Genomic DNA, 22116 nt, shown 5'->3' with positions numbered 1-22116 from the left:
AATCAATAAACAAAAGAACTCAGTGGACTAAAGAAGGTATTACAGCTGTTGGTAGATCAAAGTTGGAGGAAATGGGGCTCCTTATAACCAGAAGCAAAACCGCACTAAACTGATGGTGTTCATAGGATACTGACTGCAGAGTTATCTTCCTACGAATATTTGAAGACTGAGACTCGGCGCTTTCTTTATCCCCCAAAGATTAATACCATAAAGGAAAACGAGCTGAATTACTGAGTGTTAATACTACCCATTGGACTTCTCTTTGACTTGTGGAGCTTTCTTATTGCATTACATGTACACTACATTACATATATCTTGGACCCGGCCCTACCTGCAGGGTCACCCCCAAATATTTTGCCTTCACCCCTCCTGATATGCTCAATTCAAGTTAGTTGGCATTAGGACTCTGTGCACTTTACCAATGCAAACCAGTTCTAAAGTGCTTCTGTTCTCTCCTTAAACATGGTGCCAATCGCCAACACCTGATTGGCACAATTAATTTACTTGTAAGTCCCTATTAAAGTGGTACTACATGTACACAGGGCATGTAAATGAAATGCTACTTATGGACCTGCAGCACTCACTGTGCCATTCACTGAAGTAGCCCTTTAAAGCATGTCTCAGGCCTGCCACTGCAGCCCATAGTGTTTTAAAATAGTAATTTAAAGAGAGAGCGGGCTCCACATGTGCGGGGAGAAAGCACTGTTATGAAACAGTAAAGTCCAATTTGTCACAGGGACATGATTGTATTACCAGCAAGCCACCCAGTCACTGCACACCCCAATCTACAGATACATCTTTCAAAATGCACAGACATGTGGGTTTAAGTTGTACATGTCCTGGTAGTGGAAAACTCCTAAACGTTTTTTTTCACTTTTCTAAGGACTATCACTTTTATTGACTAATACTGGGTTACCTTATTACATTTAATAAGTGCTAACTTTAGATTGGGAGCAGATGGACACATGTCTTTTAGACGCAAATGAACTGTAATTTAAAATCCTCTGTAAACTTAAAGTTGGATTTAAAATAACAATTCTGAAAGTGCCACTTCTAGAAAGTGGCATTTTCTTGTCCTAACCATTTTGTGCCATCTGCCAGCATCCTGGGTAAAATGACTGTGAATGGCTCTATTGTTGGGGTTTGTGTTTTCCTTCCAGAGAATAACACAAAGGGGAATAGGTGTGGGCAAGCTGGGCCATCCTGGAAGAATGGCTGGGGTCGGAGCTGTGCCCTGCCCCACTTACAATTCAAAAGTCTTGACTCCTTTGACCCAGATACCAGTCTATTATCAACCCAGATATCTCAGATCCTTGATAGGTGAAGGGACGAACATTCCAGAACTGATGTGGGGGTAGGACAAAGGCTGGCACCAGGCATAAATATTGGACATCCTGAGCCATTCATCAGTACACTCCTGGACCTGTGGACACTACAGAAGAAAGCCTGCCTGACACCATAGGATTGCCCTGCTGCTGCTAAAGGACTGTCCTGCTGCTTGATGACTGCCTTTCTCTTCGAGAATGGAAGACTGGACCTGCTCTCTTCATCCCAGGCTAACCTGAGACCTGACTCCAAGTGTCAGATGAACTGGGAATACACTATTATTATTAGTGTTTTTTTATTGAGCGCAGACATTACACCCTGTTAGGGTCTCATGGCACGGTTGCGAAAGCTTTAGAAGATATTAACCACTGAGTTAGAGGTGCTTAGAACATCCAGGTTTTTAGCTCTTTTTTAATAGTCTGTGGTCTGTGATGGCCCGGAGGTGTGTTGGGAGCTGGTTCCACAATTGAGGGGCTAAGTAGGAAAAAGATCTGCCACCATTTCTGAAAGTTCAGGTGAGGAGTTATAGTGACCTCCTGATTCCTTGTGTTTCTACAACTATGCTTGTGTGGTTCACACATCTTGCAAGATCAGTGCCATGGGCTGCTGGCTGTCCTGGATGGGCTTCATTATTCTCTTCACTATATTTGGTGTGTCTCTTCATTTGAGTGTCATCTTCCTAGACAATCTTATACAAAATATTTATCTTTCACTCTCAGGTTAGGTCACTTCTGTATAAAAATGTGTTCCCTAAGTTATTGTGACTCAGAATTTGTACATATATCATTTGCAGCCTTGAAAAAGTCCATGTGACAAAACACGCGTCGGCTGCTGCCTATCTTTGATGTCACGCTTTGTTCAACAAGGACTGTGAGAAATATAGTGAGAATAAACACGAACAACATAGACTTTGATTTCGGAGTACTTTATTGCCTTCTGCTTACAGTGACTAATAGACTCTTTTGTGTGTTTTGGTAATTTTTCTTATAATATAATATATACAGGCATTAAGCAGGTTTTAGACTAACTCATTGCAGAAAATTTCTTGTGTAAATTGCTGTACACGAAATTACAGCGAAATGACGCAAGATTTTACGGCATAACCCAGCATTTAGCAATATGATTGTAGCGCAAAATGAATAAATGTAAAATGTAGCACTATTCAAAAATGAACCCTTGGATGCATTTTGTTAAGAAAAAAGCTCTAATGCAACAGTCCGTGAACAGCAGCAGCCAGCAGCCGCTTGCGCTTGCTAAATTCATTGTTCCTGTGCCACTGTGGTAGAATTTTGGTGCCAAATTACCATAGTTAAGTGAACATGTGTAATTGCATAATTTTCAGCAATCTTGCATAAAAAATGTAATAAAAAATTACTCCGATTACTCTGACATAATTATAATGTGTAGTGTTTTTCAAAGATTCATTTTATTCGATATTGTGACATTACTGAAATTTCCATCATTCTGATGCACAAAGATTATGAGCCATGCATAACAAATCAACTTTTATTATAAAACCCCTACGGTTGTGTCTGGTCAAATTAATGTTTTAATGCCTACCCATTGGGCACAAGAATAACATTTGGTGTCCACCAAGAGGTAGTTTCAACTGCTTTTCCTCACTTCAATCCACCTTCACCTTTCAAAACTTGATACCCACACCACTACTCATAGGGGTTTCTCACAGACATTTTACATCTCTAGAGCTTCTCTCCACATTGGTACTCTGCTGGGTATCAGTGTGAAAAGGAACGCTATGATAAGGCATGTCACCATTGGGTGAGGGAGGACTTTTGCCCTTAAGAAGAATGAATCCACACATTCCAGCCATCACAAACATTTTGAGACATATAACCTGGAGTATTCTTTGTGAAGTTATTCGAATATAGGAGTGTACTTTGAACACTTTATAAAGTTTAGAGTACAGGTGAGGGTCACACAGTTGAAACTCACGTTTTGTTCTTCTTTATCTTCTTTTGTACGTTCTCCAACTCGATTGAGGGACCGGTAGGTATGCTATAGTTACCTTATCTGCATGATTTGACTGCATTCCATAGTTTTTTTTATTTCTTTACCTTGAAGAAGACCCGAGACCATTAGAGGCTATCAAAGGGGTCGAAAAAGTTTGGTATCTAGAGTATTTGAGAAAGGTCAGGTGATCCATTGTTTTTTACTTTATGACTAACAGTTCACCATTTTTCACCATACCTGGGACACTCGCTAATAAAGTACTTCATTGAGTATTCTCCTACGTATATTTTATCCCTTCTATCTTCCCCCAAAAAAACAGGACTTAAGACATTGTCCTGAATACAGATTTCTAAGAACTCCACTGGACAAAAATAGCATCCCTCTGTTGAGTCCACTAGGGTGGCATTACTCCTACCCCAGTATGAGAGGTCGTCAAATGATGAAGCATGCCGTGATAAGTTAAGGGTGAGACGACCTCTCAAAAAGCTTTTGATAACCCTTATTTCTTATGAGTCTGAACTGCAATTGTACAGCTGTGACTCCAACATCGTCAAGTAGGTTCGTGTGTGTATTGAATACAGGAGGACAGACTCCATGGATTCTCCTCTCGATCCTCCCTTTGTTAGTAAGTAGCGGGGTTGTGTATGGTTATCAGTGTGCCTGTGTGAGTGGTCTAGAATGTCGAAGTGTGCCTGTGTAAATGTAGAGTAGGAAGTGTGCCTGTGTGAGGTCAGGTTATGCCTGTGTGCCCATGTAATTGCATGATGAGAGTTGTGCCGGAGTAGCAGCAAGGAGAGTGTTGCGACTGTGAGTGCATAGTAAGCGGTGTGTCCATGCAAGTAAAAGGTATAGTACATTAGAGACAGATCTATTGGCATTGTCAATGTTTGTTGCAAACTGACTATGAATATTAGGATTAACTTGTATGTTAATGTAGATGTTCATAATGACAAGAAAATATAGAAAATCCAATCCAAATGACTTTATTTCCGCCACTAGGGCCATCAAAGTACAGTTCACAGTAAAACAAGTATAATACATTTTGTGGTTAAAACATTATGAATTTCTCAAATTCATATATTAAACAAGTCATCCAGAGGACATACACAAATAAAAAATCTCACAAAGAGTAAAAAAGCTCATGATACAGTCATCAGCCAATTAAAAATATAAAAGATAAATGCAGTGGACTAGGTAAAAGCAACACTCAAGGATTAATACACAGCTAAAATGTGGGACTACGGCCCTAAACCCAGAGCATACATCTAATTAATTAACTTTATCCAGATTCAGTGCACTTCGACAGCCCCATGGTTCTGCTTAAGAGTAGCTCGTCGAATGTGCCACATGCTATTTAAAAATCGGGATACAGAGAAGACTATTGGTGGGTAAGTATCATACTTTAAAACTCTGTAGGCCTCTGTGCAATGCACGAAGCCTAGGTTCTTACAGAGTCGTATTAACCAGCGCTTACGTGGCAACCGATAGGCTGGACAGAGGAACAGAACGTGTATTTCGGACTCCACCTTATAATTACATGCAGGGCAATCCCCCTTTTGTTCTTTAACCCACTTGCTGGTATTTGCTAATAAGAGGAGAGTCCCTAGTCTAAATTGCACGTAAAGTTTCCAAGCCAGTGGGGGTTGAATGAAGTCCAGAAACTGTTCCTTACTGGATGTATTTTTAACTAGCAAAAATTCTACTGTTAAGCGACCACATGAGGCACTTTCTTCTAGGGACATTAGACAGGCTTGTCTAAAACATTTGACTAGTTCGAGCCTTGATGTCATGGCGCATGATGTTTCGGGAGTTCTCCAGAGGCCCGGTTTACCCAGCTTGGTGGCTAGGTCCTCCCAGGACACCCCCGCACCGCACGGCCACCAGCTGCTGCGTGTGCTCCCTGCCCGCTGCCGCTCTCAGCCTCGCTGAGCCTGTCGCCTCTCCCCCGCCCCCGCAGCCCCAGCGGGATCGCTCTCCCCTCCTGTGGACTGCCACACTAATTTCCTCTGTTGTTTGCTATTGTTGTGACTGCTTCCACTGTTGCCCGTGCTTTCTCCCCCTGTGCCTGCCATCTAATTATTTTTTCTCCCGTGTTTGCCACACTAATTTCCTCTGTTGTTTGCTATTGTTGTGACTGCTTTCCACTGTTGCCCGTGTTTTCTCCACCTGTGCCTGCCATCTAATTATTTTTTCTCCCGTGTTTACTCTGTGACCCCCGCCCCGCTCCCCGCTCCCCGCTTCCCGCCGCCGCGCCAGCGGCCACGCCCCTTTTCCTTTGTGTACCCTCCCCGCTCCCCGCCTCCCAGCTCCTCCCTCCCTCACACTTGGCCATATATGGCGACCGTGCAGTGCAGGTGAGTGTGACCTCCCAGGACACACCCGCACCGCACGGCCACCAGCTGCTGCGTGTGCTCCCTGCCCGCTGCCGCTCTCAGCCTCGCTGAGCCTGCCGCCTCTCCCCCGCCCCCGCAGCCCCAGCGGGATCGCTCTCCCCTCCTGTGGACTGCCACACTAATTTCCTCTGTTGTTTGCTATTGTTGTGACTGCTTCCACTGTTGCCCGTGCTTTCTCCCCCTGTGCCTGCCATCTAATTATTTTTTCTCCCGAGTTTGCCACACTAATTTCCTCTGTTGTTTGCTATTGTTGTGACTGCTTTCCACTGTTGCCCGTGTTTTCTCCACCTGTGCCTGCCATCTAATTATTTTTTCTCCCGTGTTTACTTTGTGACCCCCGCCCCGCTCCCCGCTTCCCGCCGCCGCGCCAGCGGCCACGCCCCTTTTCCTTTGTGTACCCTTCCCGCTCCCCGCCTCCCAGCTCCTCCCTCCCTCACACTTGGCCATATATGGCGACCGTGCAGTGCAGGTGAGTGTGACCTCCCAGGACACCCCCGCACCGCACGGCCACCAGCTGCTGCGTGTGCTCCCTGCCCGCTGCCGCTCTCAGCCTCGCTGAGCCTGCCGCCTCTCCCCCGCCCCCGCAGCCCCAGCGGGATTGCTCTCCCCTCCTGTGGACTGCCACACTAATTTCCTCTGTTGTTTGCTATTGTTGTGACTGCTTTCCACTGTTGCCCGTGTTTACTCCACCTGTGCCTGCCATCTAATTATTTTTTCTCCCGTGTTTACTCTGTGACCCCCGCCCCGCTCCCCGCTTCCCGCCGCCGTGCCAGCGGCCACGCCCCTTTTCCTTTGTGTACCCTCCCCGCTCCCCGCCTCCCAGCTCCTCCCTCCCTCACACTTCGCCATATATGGCGACCGTGCAGACGTGCAGCGTTGACGCGCAGCGGGCGCGCCGACTGTGCGCCGAAGGTGCGCCAAAGGTAAGCCCGTCTGCGCCCGTCCGCGGCCGGACCGCGCCCAGCGCCAGGACCCCTGGCCCCCACAGACCCCACCCTACCCGCCGGACGTACGACACCGCCACCCTCAACGCACTCAACGCCGGCCGAAGCCCAGGATGCTATCGAACCACCCCGGAACGCACCCACGGACCCTGCTGCTGCAACTCCTGCAAGTTCACCTGCATCCGGACCTGCACGACCCCAGCACCAACCAAGACCAAGACGAGCAACAGCAGCGGCCACCTGAAATGCATCCTGCTCAACACCCGCTCCGTCCACAGACACGCCGTCGAGCTATGGAACCTGCTCGACACCACAGCCCCAGACGTCGCATTCCTCACGGAAACCTGGATGAACGCCTCTTCAGCGCCCGACATCGCCATAGCCATCCCAGACGGCTACAAGATCATCCGAAGGGACCGCATCAACCAGACCGTTGGAGGCATCGCCATCATCCACAGGAACACCATCCGCACCACGACCAACACCGACGACACCCTCGCACCCGCCGAGCACCTGCACTTCCAGGTCCACATCAACCCCAAGACCACCCTCAGAGGCACCCTCATCTACAGACCCCCGGGACCACGTACACAATTCAGCGAAGACATCTGTTAAAAAGTACACTTAATGGGAGAGAATAAGGATTTGCAGTCCATTTGTAGATAAATAAGATTCTTTAATTGAAGATGTAGGTAATACAGCTCAGCCATCCAACTGCCAGCAGGTTCATCCCTCAAAGACCTAACATTCCTACAGCCAGCTCATGATGAGTTGGCACTCTAGAACCCCATCACCTCACAGAGATGTCAGAAGTGACAAAACACAAATTAGCATATTACAACATATCTCCCTCCTTACATTTTACATAGAAAACACAACAAACAACAGAACGTTATACAAAATAATCCTTCAAATAGGAAGGTGTACGTGAAACTCTAGTAGGTCTTATTTTCCCTTGAGGAGCAGAATTCTCAGTTGGCAAATCTTGAGAAGAGTACACATCATCATTTCCTTTACACAAAGCTACCCGACTCAAATTCCACACTCTGTGATCAGCAGTTCTTATTGCATTATTAAAAACCTTTATCACTTTAATGGGTTTGGAAAATTTAGCACCAGCGACACAAAACCCAGGTTTTTTAATCCTAACCATGTCGCCAACTAACACTTTTGTCACTTTAACAGCATGTCGCATATCATAGTTTCCTTTACTCTTGAGACACACAGAATCTTCCTTGTCTTTCCAGGAAATAGGATTCTTAGCCCCACCCTTGGTCGATAGAAATTTATTCACCCAAGGAGGTTCTAGAAACGTATCAGGATTCCTTCCCCGAAACAAAAGAAAAGGAGACTTCCCAGTTGTAGAATGAGGAGAAAAACGATAAATACAGACTCTTTTTGATATTTCATCTTTCCAGTCAAGTCCATTTTGCTTGGCTAAAGAGATGGTATCCTTAAGAACTCGATTAAATCTCTCGACAGTGCCATTTGACTCTGGATGATACAGAGCACACTTCTTATGTACAATACCACAACCACTAAGAAAATTTTCCATTTCTCCAGAGACTAATTGAACCCCATTGTCAGTCAAAATTGTCTCAGGAATACCTTCCTTAGCAATGAGTTTCTTTAAACAAACAATAACACTCTTAGTGTCTATACTCTTTACAACAAAAATTTCTGGCCACCTTGAAAACAAATCCATAACCACAACAACAAACGAGTCCGAACCATCCCCATGAATAGGTCCTAAAATGTCTAAGGCTATATTTTTCCACGGACCACTCGGACGAGATCTTTTTTCCATGGGTTGAGTTCTAGTCTTAAGGCCTTTTTCGCTTAGGGTACACTGAACACACTCGCGAACCAGATGTTCAACTTGAATGTCTACCCCTGGCCACCAGTAACTTGAGCGTATTCTTTCTTTCGTTTTGGAGATACCTAGATGTGCCTCATGGGCTAAATTCAACAATTCTTTTCTTAGGGATGTGGGTGGAACCAATCTGTGACCCCTCAACAATAAACCATCACAATCCGAAAGTTGATCCTTCACCAACCAAAAATCTTTCACTAAAGAACTACCCTGTTCTTTGTGATGCCAACCATTACAAATAAGTTTTAGTACCTCCTGAATGGATGCATCAGCCTTACAAGCGTCTAGCCACCGTTCATGAGAAATCACCTCACAATCCACCAGACACACAAAATCATGAGGATGACCAAAGGCAACATCCTTCTCGGAGTCAAGTAAATTTGGTTCACCAGACGGAACCAGTCTTGAAAGTGCATCTGCCACCAGATTCTCACTACCCGGAATATATTTGACAACAAAATCAAACCCTTGCAAACCAACAACCCATTTCGAAATTCGAGGCGAAATCGAATCAATGCCTTTACTAGTTAACACTTCACGCAATGGTTTGTGATCTGTCTTAACAACGAAAGATGTACCCCACAAAAACTTTTTGAATTTCTTAATAGCCCAGTACACAGCTAGGGCTTCCCGCTCAATGACTGAATATCTGGTTTCAGCCCCTTTCAGACTTCTCGAAATGAACATAATGGTGTTCTCAGGAGCAGTACCTCCCTGATATAAAACCGCACCAAGCCCCTTCAAACTTGCATCGGTGGAAATAATGGACGTTTTAGTGGGATCATAATTTCTAAGATTAGGTGCATTTTGTAGCATGAGTTTCAACTCACGAAATTCCTTCTCACAAGAATCATCCCAACAAAACTTCTCGCCTTTTTTTAGAAGGTTCCTTATGTGATATGTAACATCTGCAAAATTCTTTATGAATTTATTGTAATACTCAGCCATGCCAAGAAAACGCATTAACTCTTCCTTAGATGTGGGAGCCATCAGATCTTTAATAGTGTTTACCAACTCAGCTTTTGGAACAACTCCATCAGCGCTTATGGTATGACCTAAATAGTCAATCTTATCCAAGCCAAATTTACACTTTTCCCGCTTAATAGTAAGATTGTGAGTAGAAAGTCTACCAAGCACTTGCCTCACTCTTTTCCCATGCTCCACCTCATCGGAACCATACACCAATAAATCATCTTGATATACACAAATTCCCGGAACATCAACCAAAACTTTCTCCATAACTCGTTGAAACACTGAAGCAGCAGAAACCAGGCCAAATGGCAGCCTTATAAATCTGAACGTCCCAAATGGCGTAACAAACGCAGTCAAATCTCTAGAAGATTCATCAAGTAGTATTTGATGATATGCGGACGTCAGATCAATTGTACTAAAGACTTTCGCTCCTGCCACCATGCTCAGTAGTTCAGAAATGTTTGGAAGGGGATATTTGTCTACCAGTACACACTTATTAAGCTGTCTAAGGTCCACACACAACCTCAGGGACCCATCCGGTTTTCTAGCAGCTACTACTGGAGCCAACCAAGATGTCCCTTCAACTTCTTCAATGATACCCTGAGATTTAAGTTTGTCAATTTCTTTGAGCATATCTTCTTTAACAGTAAAAGGAACATTCCGCACCTTGCTAGAAACCGGAACCGAACCCGGGACCAACTTTATTCTATGGCAGTAGCCCTTAAGACAACCCAACTTCTCTCCAAAGACCAGGGGAAACTCTGCCATAAGTTGTGACAGTAAGGATGTGTTGTCTATTGCCTTAATAACATTCCTCTCTTTGATGATAATGGGAGGTATACTATTGGGATCTAACATGACACCCAAGTCCTTTTGGTGCCACCAGCTAATAATACTATCCCCCTTTTTGGAGACATAGATCTTCCCGGAGGTAAAACGATCCTCAAATTCAATTAATCCCACAAAGTACCCTTTCAATTCAATGGGATCACCACCATATGCGGTGGGACGAATGTCAGGTTTCAGGAGTTTTAATTTAGAGCTCAAATTGTCATTAAAGAATTTATTAGAAACAATTGTAATTTTAGCTCCTGAATCAAATAACACTTTTGTTCTATGACCTTCTACTAGTATAAAATCTAAAGGTCCATCACTTCCAACCTGAACTATAATTTGTCCACATTCAAAATCATGTAGATTTGTTGTATTTTCTTGAGAAACTTCATTTATTGCACTTTTAGAAGCCTTGATTCTACATGCACTCACCATGTGACCCTTTTTTTTACAAAAGGAACATATGGTATTTAGGGCAGGACAAGATTTATCATTCGCCCAGTGAGATGTGCTGTTACACCTGTAACATTTACCACTCTTTTTGAATTGGGCTGGAGACCTAGTACTTAACTTGTCCTTGGTCAAGGATTTCACTAAAGAATCAGTAGGTTTGTGGGACACGTTAGTATTTACCACTGTAACATCAGAAACTACCTTGTCAAGATCCTTTTTTATTTCCTTAACACACGCCAGTGAGTGTTCTATTCTTTTAGCTATTACTAAGACCTCATCAAGAGATGGTTCATCTTTTAGCCAAAGTTCATCTCTCACTTTTTCAGAGATGCAACCAAGCATGAATTGGTCTCTTATCCTTTCCTCAATCAGGATATCAAATTTGCAAGTGGAGGCTAAACGTCTGAGATCTGTTACATAATTTTCTATACTTTCACCTTCTTTTTGCATCCGTCTCCCAAAATGATAGCGTTCCAAAATAGTGCTAACCTTAGGTAGGTAATGAGTGTCAAGTTTGTATATGCATTGTTCAAATTCATTCAAACCCGCTGCAGCACTGCTTGGAACGTCAGGAAGATGGTCGAAGACATCTTGACCCTCAGATCCAAGACAGTGCATTAGCAGAGCTGTTTTCCTCTCAACACTGAGAGAGGTACCACATACTCGAGCATAACGCTCAAATACCTTCTTCCACTTAGACCACTTAATAGGTGGATCACCTGGAGATTGTAAGAAAAACGGTGCAGCCGTAACGTTTTGCATGACTCAGAAGATTTGAGATTGAAGTATTTAAAATTCTTAACCTATGTAACCACTCAAACTTCACTAAATGGTAATACCATGTGTGTCAGCGATGCTTAATTAGAGAACACACAGCATAAACAGGAATTGTATTCAACACAACACTCAGCGTGTCAGCGTCGTGCATTACTAAACACACAGCATGTCTATCGGTAACTAATTGTAGTGGTGATGAGGATCACATGTAGTCAGCTGTGCGTGTCAGCGTAATCTGACAAATTGACACGCAGAACCAAAATAATTGCACGTAGTTGATGTATACCTTAGAGATAACGTTCAACAATCCCAGAAGCTGTGCGTGTCAGCGTAATTTAGCAAAATGACACGCAGTAACAATTTAATTGTACTTACAGGTAGATAGCTGTGCGTATCAGCGTTGTAATAAAAGTGCCAAAAAAAAACTTTCTCAGAAGCTGTGCGTGTCAGCGTAACTTGGCAAAATGACACGCCTTAGAAATATAAGCTGCACTTACTGGTGGATAGCTGTGCGTGTCAGCGTTGTACCGTAGATGCTGAGGAAACGTTCTCACAATACAGTGTACAGGAAGACCAACGTGAGCGAAGATGTGCCTTAGGCTGAGAGGCGTGGCGCATCTACTTGAAGAGCGCTTCAGCTTTACCGTTGCCTAGGAACATGTCTGGAAGAAGACGCTGCTTATTCTGCTTTGCCGTTGCCTATGACCATGTCTGGCAGAAGACGCAGCTTGCACTGGGACGATAAATTAGACGTGAGATGCGTTCCAGAAAGCAGACGCTGCTTACTCTGTGACGTTAGTTGAGACGCTTACGCTGTGACGTTAGACGCATTCCAGGACTGCCGCGTCAGACGTCAGACGCATTCCAGGACTGCCACGGGCGAGTGACGCTGCCGTTGACAATGGCGACTCACCCGGATGCAGAGCACGTCAGAACTAAGTTGCACGAGGACTGGAACCGCGCTCGAGGGAGAGCGCGAGCAAGATAACTGTAAGTCAACTTTAAAATGTTTGACAAAACGGACCAGCAAAAAAAATTACGATGTTACTTTCACCATGAGTCAAAATGATAGACAAGCGCTTCCACACCGTATCTTCCTGGACAAAATTAAGTCTCACATAAACACTTGCTTGCAATTACGATTAGAATGAAAAGCAGTGAAGTCAGTTAGCGTTCAAGACGAAAGCATTACGATGAGATGAAAGATATTTGATATGAAATGCTGATGTTGTCAGACGAGGTGGGTAGGTCAACAAAATAAGAACAATGAAAATCTTACTTGAATGTTCAGCAATGTAGTACAGATAAAATCCATTTCTTGAATAAAAAAAAAAATTCTTGCTGTTGTCTGGAGTTGAGCTGTAGAATCCCAGTCGTCGCCAGTGTTAAAAAGTACACTTAATGGGAGAGAATAAGGATTTGCAGTCCATTTGTAGATAAATAAGATTCTTTAATTGAAGATGTAGGTAATACAGCTCAGCCATCCAACTGCCAGCAGGTTCATCCCTCAAAGACCTAACATTCCTACAGCCAGCTCATGATGAGTTGGCACTCTAGAACCCCATCACCTCACAGAGATGTCAGAAGTGACAAAACACAAATTAGCATATTACAACAACATCACCGACTTCATCAGCCCGCACGCCCTCCCCTCCGCTGACTACATCCTCCTCGGGGACCTCAACTTCCACCTGGAGAACAACAACGACCGCAACAGCACCACCCTGCTGGACAACCTCGCCAACCTGGGACTCAAGCAGCTGGTCACCACCCCCACCCACTACGCCGGACACACACTCGACCCCGTCTTCTCATCCAGCAAGGACATCGCCTTCAGCCACGCCACCGGACTCCACTGGACGGACCACAGCTGCGTCCACTTCAGCTTCAGAAGGACCACGGTCCACCACCACCAGCAACAGGTTGCACGCAGAAGCTGGAACAAGATCACAGCCGACCAGCTCGCGACCTCCCTGAGCATGAACCCTCCCACCAGCGCAACGAACCCAAGCCAGGCGGCCATCAACCTCGCGAAGTGGATCAGCAACTGCGCAGACGACCTCGCCCCTCTGAAGACCCCGCCTAGCAGACCCGCTAGCAAGAAAGCCCCATGGTTTACCGACAAACTCAAGAGCTCCAAGAAGAACTGCCGCACCCTCGAGAGAACATGGCGCAGAGACCCGACACCAGACAACATGACCGCCCTCAAGCTCGCCACCCGAAAACACCACCAACTCATCCACGCCACCAAGAAAACCGCATTCAAGGAACGACTGGACAACAACGCACACAACAGCAAGGAACTCTTCAACATCGTGAAAGAGCTCTCCAACCCCAACGCCGGAAACAACGACATCACCCCTTCGCAAGACCTCTGCAACTCCCTCGCCTCCTTCTTCCACAACAAGATCGCTGACATACACAACAGCTTCAGCACTCAACCAATGCACGCCACGGCCGAACCACCGCCCCCCACCACCACCCTCCGCGCCTGGACCCCGGTCAGCACCGAAGACACCGTCCGCACGATGAACTCCATCCACTCCGGATCTCCTACCGACCCCTGCCCTCACCACGTCTTCAACAAGGCCGACGCTGTCATCGCACCCCACCTGCGGGACATTATCAACACCTCCTTCGACACCGCTACCTTCCCGGAGAGCTGGAAGCACGCCGAACTCAGCGCTCTACTAAAGAAGCCATCAGCCGACCCCACCGACCTCAAGAACTACCGTCCCATCTCACTGCTCCCGTTTCCTGCAAAAGTCATCGAGAAGACCGTCAACAAACACCTGGCCGCCTTCCTCGAGACGAACGGCTCCCTCGACCTCTCGCAGTCGGGCTTCCGGGCCAACCACAGCACCGAGACCGCCCTGATCGCAGCCACCGATGACATCCGAACACTGCTTGACAACGGAGAAACAGCAGCCCTCATCCTCCTAGACCTCTCCGCGGCCTTCGACACTGTCTGCCACCGTACACTAGTGCAGCGTCTCAGCAACGTCGGAATCCAGGAAAAGGCATTGGAGTGGATCACCTCCTTCCTCGCAGGAAGGACACAGAGAGTCCGCCTCCCCCCGTTCAGCTCCGAAGCCACCGAAGTCATCTGCGGCGTTCCTCAAGGCTCCTCGCTCAGTCCAACCCTCTTCAACGTCTACATGAGCCCTCTCGCAGACATCGCACGCCAGCACAACCTCAACATCATCTCCTACGCCGACGACACCCAGTTGATCCTCTCCCTCACCAACGACCCCGCCACCGCCAGAGCCAACCTTCACGCAGGGATGAAAGAGGTAGCCGAATGGATGAAGAACAGCCGCCTGAAACTGAACTCGGACAAGACGGAAGTCCTCATCCTGGGGTCCTCACCCTCCGCCTGGGACGACTCATGGTGGCCCCCCGCCCTAGGCAGCGCACCCAAACCAACAGACCACGCACGCAACCTGGGCTTCATCCTGGACTCCTCCCTCTCCATGACCAGACAAGTCAACGCCGTCTCCTCGTCGTGCTTCAACATCCTGCGCATGCTACGCAAGATCTTCCGGTGGATCCCCACTGAGACCAGGAAGACGGTCACCCAGGCCCTCGTCACCAGCCGTCTGGACTACGGCAACTCCCTCTACGCCGGAACCGCCGCCAAACTCCAGAAGAGACTCCAGCGGATCCAGAACGCCTCAGCACGACTCATCCTGGACATCCCCCGTCGCAGCCACATCTCCGGACACCTGAGAGACCTGCACTGGCTCCCGGTCAACAAGAGAATCACCTTCCGACTCCTCACCCACGCACACAAAGCCCTACACAACCAAGGCCCAGGATACCTCAACAACCGCCTCAACTTCTACGCACCCAAACGCCAGCTTCGATCGACCGGCCACGCCCTTGCCACCGTCCCCCGCATCCAAAGAGCCACCACAGGGGGACGGTCCTTCTCCTACCTCGCCGCCAAAACTTGGAACTCCCTCCCGACCCACCTCCGCCTGACCCAGGACCACCTCGCCTTCAGGAAGCAGCTCAAGACCTGGCTGTTCGAGCAGTAGCGGACCTCCCTCCCCCAGCGCCTTGAGACCCTCTGGGTGAGTAGTGCGCTATACAAATGCTTGATTGATTGATTGATTGATTGATTGATTGATTGATAGGTCCCTTATGTGGCGGAACCACGGGAGCTTTTTAATAGTACTTAAAGTCAGAAGCTCCTTTAGCTCGGCCCTATAGACAGTCAGCTCTGGGGTCACCCAAAGCCTCCTCCAAAATGTCAGTGGTCTCAGGGCGATCTCTTGTTCAAGGGGCCTGATACCCATGTCCATACGGAGGGGAATAAGAGGAGTACTACGAGGTAGGCCCACCAGCTGCCGCACAACGTTGTTCTCAACCTTCGCTAAGTTAGAGGTGGAGCAGTGCCCCCAGAGAGCCACCCCATATAACGTGGCGCCCCTTGCTTGAGCTTTGTAAATTTCCACCACAGGGGCTACTGGTTTACAAACTGAACTTCTATACATCTTCATTATACGACCCACTGCCTGGCTTAGCCGGATTCTTGCTTTTGCCAGCTGTGGCCCCCATTCAAAATGCTCTGACAGGGTGACTCCCAAATAATCAAATATCTTTACTCTTTCTAAAAGAGTACCACTTAGCGAAGGGTTTGGCCTGGACGTGCTAGGAGGGTTGAATACCATATATTTGGTTTTATTTAGATTAATCTCCAGCCCTCGCAGCTTACAAAAATTAGCAAAGCCATCGAACGTGCGCTGGATGCCCATTGATGTTTTTGAAAGTAACAGGATGACATCGGCAAACATCAGCGCAGGCATCCTCCCTGATGCTAACTTGGGAGCATCGATGTCCTTGATGTTTGTAAGATAATCGACCAGACCATTATTAAAAAGACAAAATAAATTCGGGGCCAGAACGCATCCCTGTCGAACCCCTTTTTGGACAGGAAAACGAGAAGTAAGTTCCCCATATTTTCCACAGCATACTTGCGCAAAGTTTCCCAAATGGAGCCTCTCTATGACCTTGAGAAGATAGGGAGGAATCCCAAAATCACTCAGCACCTTCCAGAGCTTCTCCCGGGGAACCAAATCAAAGGCCGACTTCAGATCAATGAATATAAGGTAGAGGCTGCAACCTCTATCATCACCGTTTTCCAGACAAGTAGTTGTAATCTGAGTATCTGGTCTACGGTTGACATGTTTGATCTGAAACAGGCCTGGTAAGGGCTTATTATTTGTTCTTCCTTCATCCAGCCCTGGAGACGGTCCAAAAGCACCCGGCTGAGAAGTTTTGGAGTGATGTCAATTAAACTAATCGGCCTATAGTTGGAGGGTGAACGGAGACAACCTTTTTTAAGTATAGGGACTATCTCCGCCCCACGCCAGGGATTGGGGAGGCGCAGGACCCTTCAGAACAGCATTAAAAAGGGCACACAAATATGGTGCCCTTATATTTGGTTCTTCCCGGAAAAGGTCCCCTGGTAGTTTGTCTAAACCTGGCGCTTTATTGCTGTGTAACTTTTTAACTGCGTTTTCCACTTCGGTCATGGTGATCTCCAGGAACCCCGCCAAGTGGACCTCCGCTATCATGCTAGGGGGAGTAAAATTGATAGAGCCACCATCCCCAATAGAATATAATAACCCAAAGTGGGTTTCCCATGCTTCAGGCGCAATGTTAGGCTCGATAGCCGATCTCCCTTCCCTATCACCCGAGCTTACTATGGCCCAGAAAGTTTCCAGATTTTTATCATTAAGGGCGATCCTGAGGGATTCCCACCTCTCTGCTTCCCAGTTTTTTTTCTTCCTGATAGGTGGTCCGTTTATACGTGGCCCTAGAAAGCTTGATTAGTGTCTTGTCCTTCGCCTTCACTGCATCCAAGAGGTCCTTCTTAGCTTTGCAGCAATTGCCCTCCTGGTGGCCGCCTTCTCAGGGGGCTCTCCCTACACCGGTCGAGAAGGTTAAAAACCTGGGGATCCTGGTAGATGTAAAACTATCTATGGCTGCCTAGGTTAAGGCGGAAGCCTCCAAAACAGGGTACATTCTAAGAACATTGAAAAAGATCCTGATTCTGCTTCCGCTTGACTGCCGTAAAACTGCGGTTACAGCCTTGGTCTTATCTAGGCTGGATTATTGTAATAGCCTTTATTTAAATCTACAGCAAAATCTGTTGCACAAGCTCCAGAATGCTTCAAAATGCTGTGGCTAGACTTCTGACAGGTACCCCTAAATTTGTTCCCATTTCTAACGTGATACAAAAACTGCACTGGCTCCCGGTTGAGAACAGGGTTCAGTTTAAAGCTCTTTGCTTGGTTTTTAAAGCGTTACATGGTGAGGGGCTGGACCATTTAAAAAGTCAAAATTGATCGCAGTCCCCTTGATAAAAAAAGCCCGATGGGGTGGGCGTAGTTTCCCCTTCGGCGCCGCCAAGCTATGGAATAAATTGCCTTTTCACCTAAGAAACATCAACAATCTGCTAAGCTTCAGAAAGTCCTTGAAGACCTGGCTTTTTGTGAAATAATTTCTTTCTGCCCCTGCCCTATCTTTGGAGAAGTAGTTAGCACCAGGACACCTATTTGGTAATTGGGCGCTTTATAAATCGCCTTAATAATAATAAATAATATTATTAAACCAGGAACATTTATTTCGATTATTTACCCATCTACGCACAAGAGGAAAAAACTAGGCCTGGGCTAAAATTTCGTTCCGTTCGCGGAAATTGCGATAATTTGACATTTTTGCGTTCCGCGGAAAGCGCGAAAATGTCAAAATTTCCGCATTCCGCAGCTTGGCGATAATTTGTTTCTTGCTCGCGCTGTAAAATAATACATTCTCTCGCGCGCGCGATCGCCTTACCTGAATCCCTGCGTTCGCCGACAAGTTTTCTTGATCCGGTCGCGTTCTCCATGAGATGTTGTATTGTTTTTAGCCATTTGCGCTGTCTCGCGACAGTTCGCGCCCGCAGTGACGTCATACGTCGCGCGATCACGTCTTTCTTCTCGCGATCATGCACCGCGAGACAACTGAAAACAAGATGGCCGCGCCCGCGAGCAACCACATGGGTAAGTTGGCGAGCCGCAACCATGCAGAAAATCTCGCGAACATGCGGGAAAAAAACTTCTGCATCTTCGCGATATTTCCGCGTGTTTGCGATAATTTTTAACATTTTCGCGATAATTTGCGAAAGTGGATTTCGCAAATTCCGCCCACCCCTAGAAAAAACAGCCAATTTCGTGGTTAGCTCGGTGTGTATTTTCCCTGCCACTTCTAGATCCCGGATGGGCCCGTCCGCCTGCGTTGCCTCCCACATTTTAGCTATCATTGGGATTGCTAACTGATACACTTTCGCAAGCTTAGTGGGAGACAGTTGTATATTGCCCCATTTAACCTTTCTTCTATTGTTTGTTAGGATTAGTGGGCCTGTCCCATTTGTGGTGCTAAGAGGGAGATTGGAAGTGCCAAGGTCCCATGGTTTTAAAATCAAATTCAGGGCATTGTGGTCACTGTCCTGCTTCTGTGTGATGTAGAAATCGAGGACCGTATCCCACATTCTCGTTTCCACCATAATATAGTCAATTAGGGAGGATTGACCTGCTCTGTTAAATGTGTGCTGGCTTGGCTGGTCGGATTTAGTCCGTCCATTGCATGCCTTGAGTGAAAGAGTTAGGGTAAGTGAGTTAAGCTGCATTACCACTGGTGACCATACTTTGGTAGAGGCAATCAAAGGATCCGGAATTGACCAGTATAGATCTTCTTCGGTAGAGGCAAAATGGTTAGGGTCAATGAGGGGTTCGAAATGGCAGTTGAAATCACCTGCCACAATCAACCATATCTCTGGTTCCAAAGTAGGAATAAAATGACCCAGGTGGTCGATTGTGGCGGATTCTTGGCTATTGTTGACAGGGCGGGAGTACACATTGATTAGGGCGATTTTCATCTTTGAGGGAAAGGAGAGCAGGACACATTGGATGTCATTTGTGGGTGATGTCACCTGCTATACCCTACAACCAAGGTGAGTACCTACCCAGATGGGAAGACCACCTGAGGGTCTACCCCTCCTCCCCGAAGATGCCAAGCTATTAAATGAGGCGAAACCCATCCGGTGGAGGTTTTCCCTCGCCCATGTCTCCTGAAAGAGACATATATCGTGTTCATCAACAAATTCACCCCAGTCAGGGCAGGGCAATTTGTTTTTACTACCTGCCAGGTTCCACGAAAGTTACCTCATCCCGCTTGCCTGCCCTCTTTCCTCCCTTGCAACCTCGGGGGCACCAGCTTGGTGAGATAGAGGGTCACCAGTGCTAACCCCAGACTGTTTAACTAAGGCCCCCCTCAGTTGGCCTTCTCCTTTTATGATGCCCGGCTGTACTGGGGAAGTCACGTTTTGGGTCCCGCTTGTTCCTATCCTGCCACCTGCCAGAGCATTCTGATAGGGGAGGCTGGAACTGTTACCCCTATTTGTAAATTTCGAGCCACCACCCTCTTTCCCCGTCATGTGTTGACCTGCCGAATCTGTATCCCCACCCTTGAGGAGTCCCTCCGTCAGTCAGTCTACCTCCTCAAGGGAGCCATATCTGTTGTTCACCGGGATATTAAATTGGGGGAACCTGGTATGAGCATCCCTGCTTCTCTCTTGGAATACCCCTTGAACTTTTAGTGGGAGTAAAGATGGTACGCGGCTTCTAGGATACGATTGAGGTTGTGGGTAGAAGAAGTCCAAAGGATGGAAGCTCATGGCTGTAGGTGGATTGTAGGAGTTGGGGGAGGTTTTCAGTAAATTGGTGACAGCTTGAGGGTTGTTGAAATTAATGACTACACAGTCACCTGGCTCGCTCTTTCTGCGGCTACCTACCCACCCAACCCTTCTGACCATTAGTATCTCCCCTGCTCTGGCATAGTCAAAATACTTGTGACTAGCCAGCCAGAAGAGACATTTATTTCTTAGCTGGAATTGGGTTTCCGTAGAGTCCAATTCAGTTGGCGGGACACCTGTCAGAACTGCTACATACAGGAAACAGTTAGGGGGAAGGATTATAGTGGGCAGGTCTACGCTTAAATGGGCCTGTCTCCCCTCAGTGGGTTCTTGTACCTGCTGCCCTCTGTCTTGTCTGTTAGAAACTTGTTCTTGGGTGCTGGATTTATCACGCTGCCTGTGGGGAGATGGCCTATTTTTTGCCCTAAGCTCATGACTTAGACCCCTGCCTCTCTGGTGCGTATGGTCACTCTGCTCCCCCAATTCTTGACTGATAGGTGAACCATCATGGTCATGTAACTCCGCCCCGGGCCAAAATATTGGGTCCACGCTATCTACCTGGCTGCCCATGTCAATCCCTCTCCCCATCTTACTGGGGGAATGGTTATCAGGGTCAGTTAATCTAACTTCCCTTATTGCCAGTGCTTTCTCCAGACTGTCTAAGCGCTTGATAAGGGGGGTTACTTCTTCCCTAATAATGGCCCTCAGAATATTTTGTAGATCTGTCATCAGATTCAAAGCCCATGCCGGATAGGTTGGATCTAAGGTGTCTGTCGCTACTCTGCCTGGGGTCAGTTCATGCTCTTCCCCCTCCAGATTGACTCAGTTGCCTTCACAGCATTTCTTTTTATTCTTTTTTGGACCAACCTCCAGTGGTGGCTTGCGCTTTCCATTCTTGGGAATGTTCGTGGTGGTTTTACTCTTATGCACTACTTTCTTGCAGGGGACAGCCAGTGGTGAAGATGACAGGGGTTGAACGTCTGACTGGAGCTGGGAGATGTCTGGTGGGATAGACACATCAGGCGGCGGAATAAATAAGCCTGGTGTGAGTGAAAGTCGCCTTTCTGTGAGCTCGATTTCACTATCTACCACCCCTATTGCCCGCTGCAGCATTTTGTCTATAGCCGTTGGGAAGGAGCCATTAGAGGTACACTGGTAGCTTTAGCTTTAGCTAGGCCTGCCTTCCTCCCCATTTTGTGGCTTCCTACTGTTCCAATACCCCAAGGCTCTCTGCCCTGGATCTAGGCAACAAGTGACTATTGTGAGAAACCTATGTCTAACTTCAGCCCAGCCTAGTTGCTCAATAGATATGGCGTTAGTTCAGTCTACTGGACCTTAGGGCCCCCCCAGAACACAGTTTGAGACAATGATGTGGATGATAAGTCCTTAATAAGGCTGCTTGATGCAGAGAGGCAGTAGAAGGCTTACCCGCTGGTACTGCTGTATCACGGGTCACCAAGGACAGGGATCCTGGCCCTGCCCTGCCTCGTCCTGTAGATGACGGGCGAAGGACGGGCCCGCCCTTGACCCGGGGGTTTCCGCCTGGGCGCAGTCAGCGGGTGTCCCGCGCTGCGGGGGAGGGAGGCTGCACTTGGTAGCGTGCTGATACCGCCTCCCCCTCACCTGCAGCAGCAGTGACGCGATGGAAAAGGCGGGAGGACGTCGCGATGCACCCTGGGACTGGAAGTCCCACCAGGGTGAGTGTCGGCGAACCCTGATGGCCTTGGGTTCAAAAATTAGCAAAACCCGCTGTAACAGGAGGTGAGGATTGCAGCGCCCTGGGCTTTAAGCTCCCGCCAGGGTGTTCAGGGCGGCGGTGTCATCTAGTTG

The sequence above is a fragment of the Triturus cristatus genome, chromosome 10 (genome assembly GCF_964204655.1).
Source record: "Triturus cristatus chromosome 10, aTriCri1.1, whole genome shotgun sequence".
In the NCBI taxonomy this organism is placed as follows: Eukaryota; Metazoa; Chordata; class Amphibia; order Caudata; family Salamandridae; genus Triturus; species Triturus cristatus.
The sequence above is the reverse complement of the archived record's forward strand: the minus strand, read 5'-3'. Positions refer to the sequence as shown.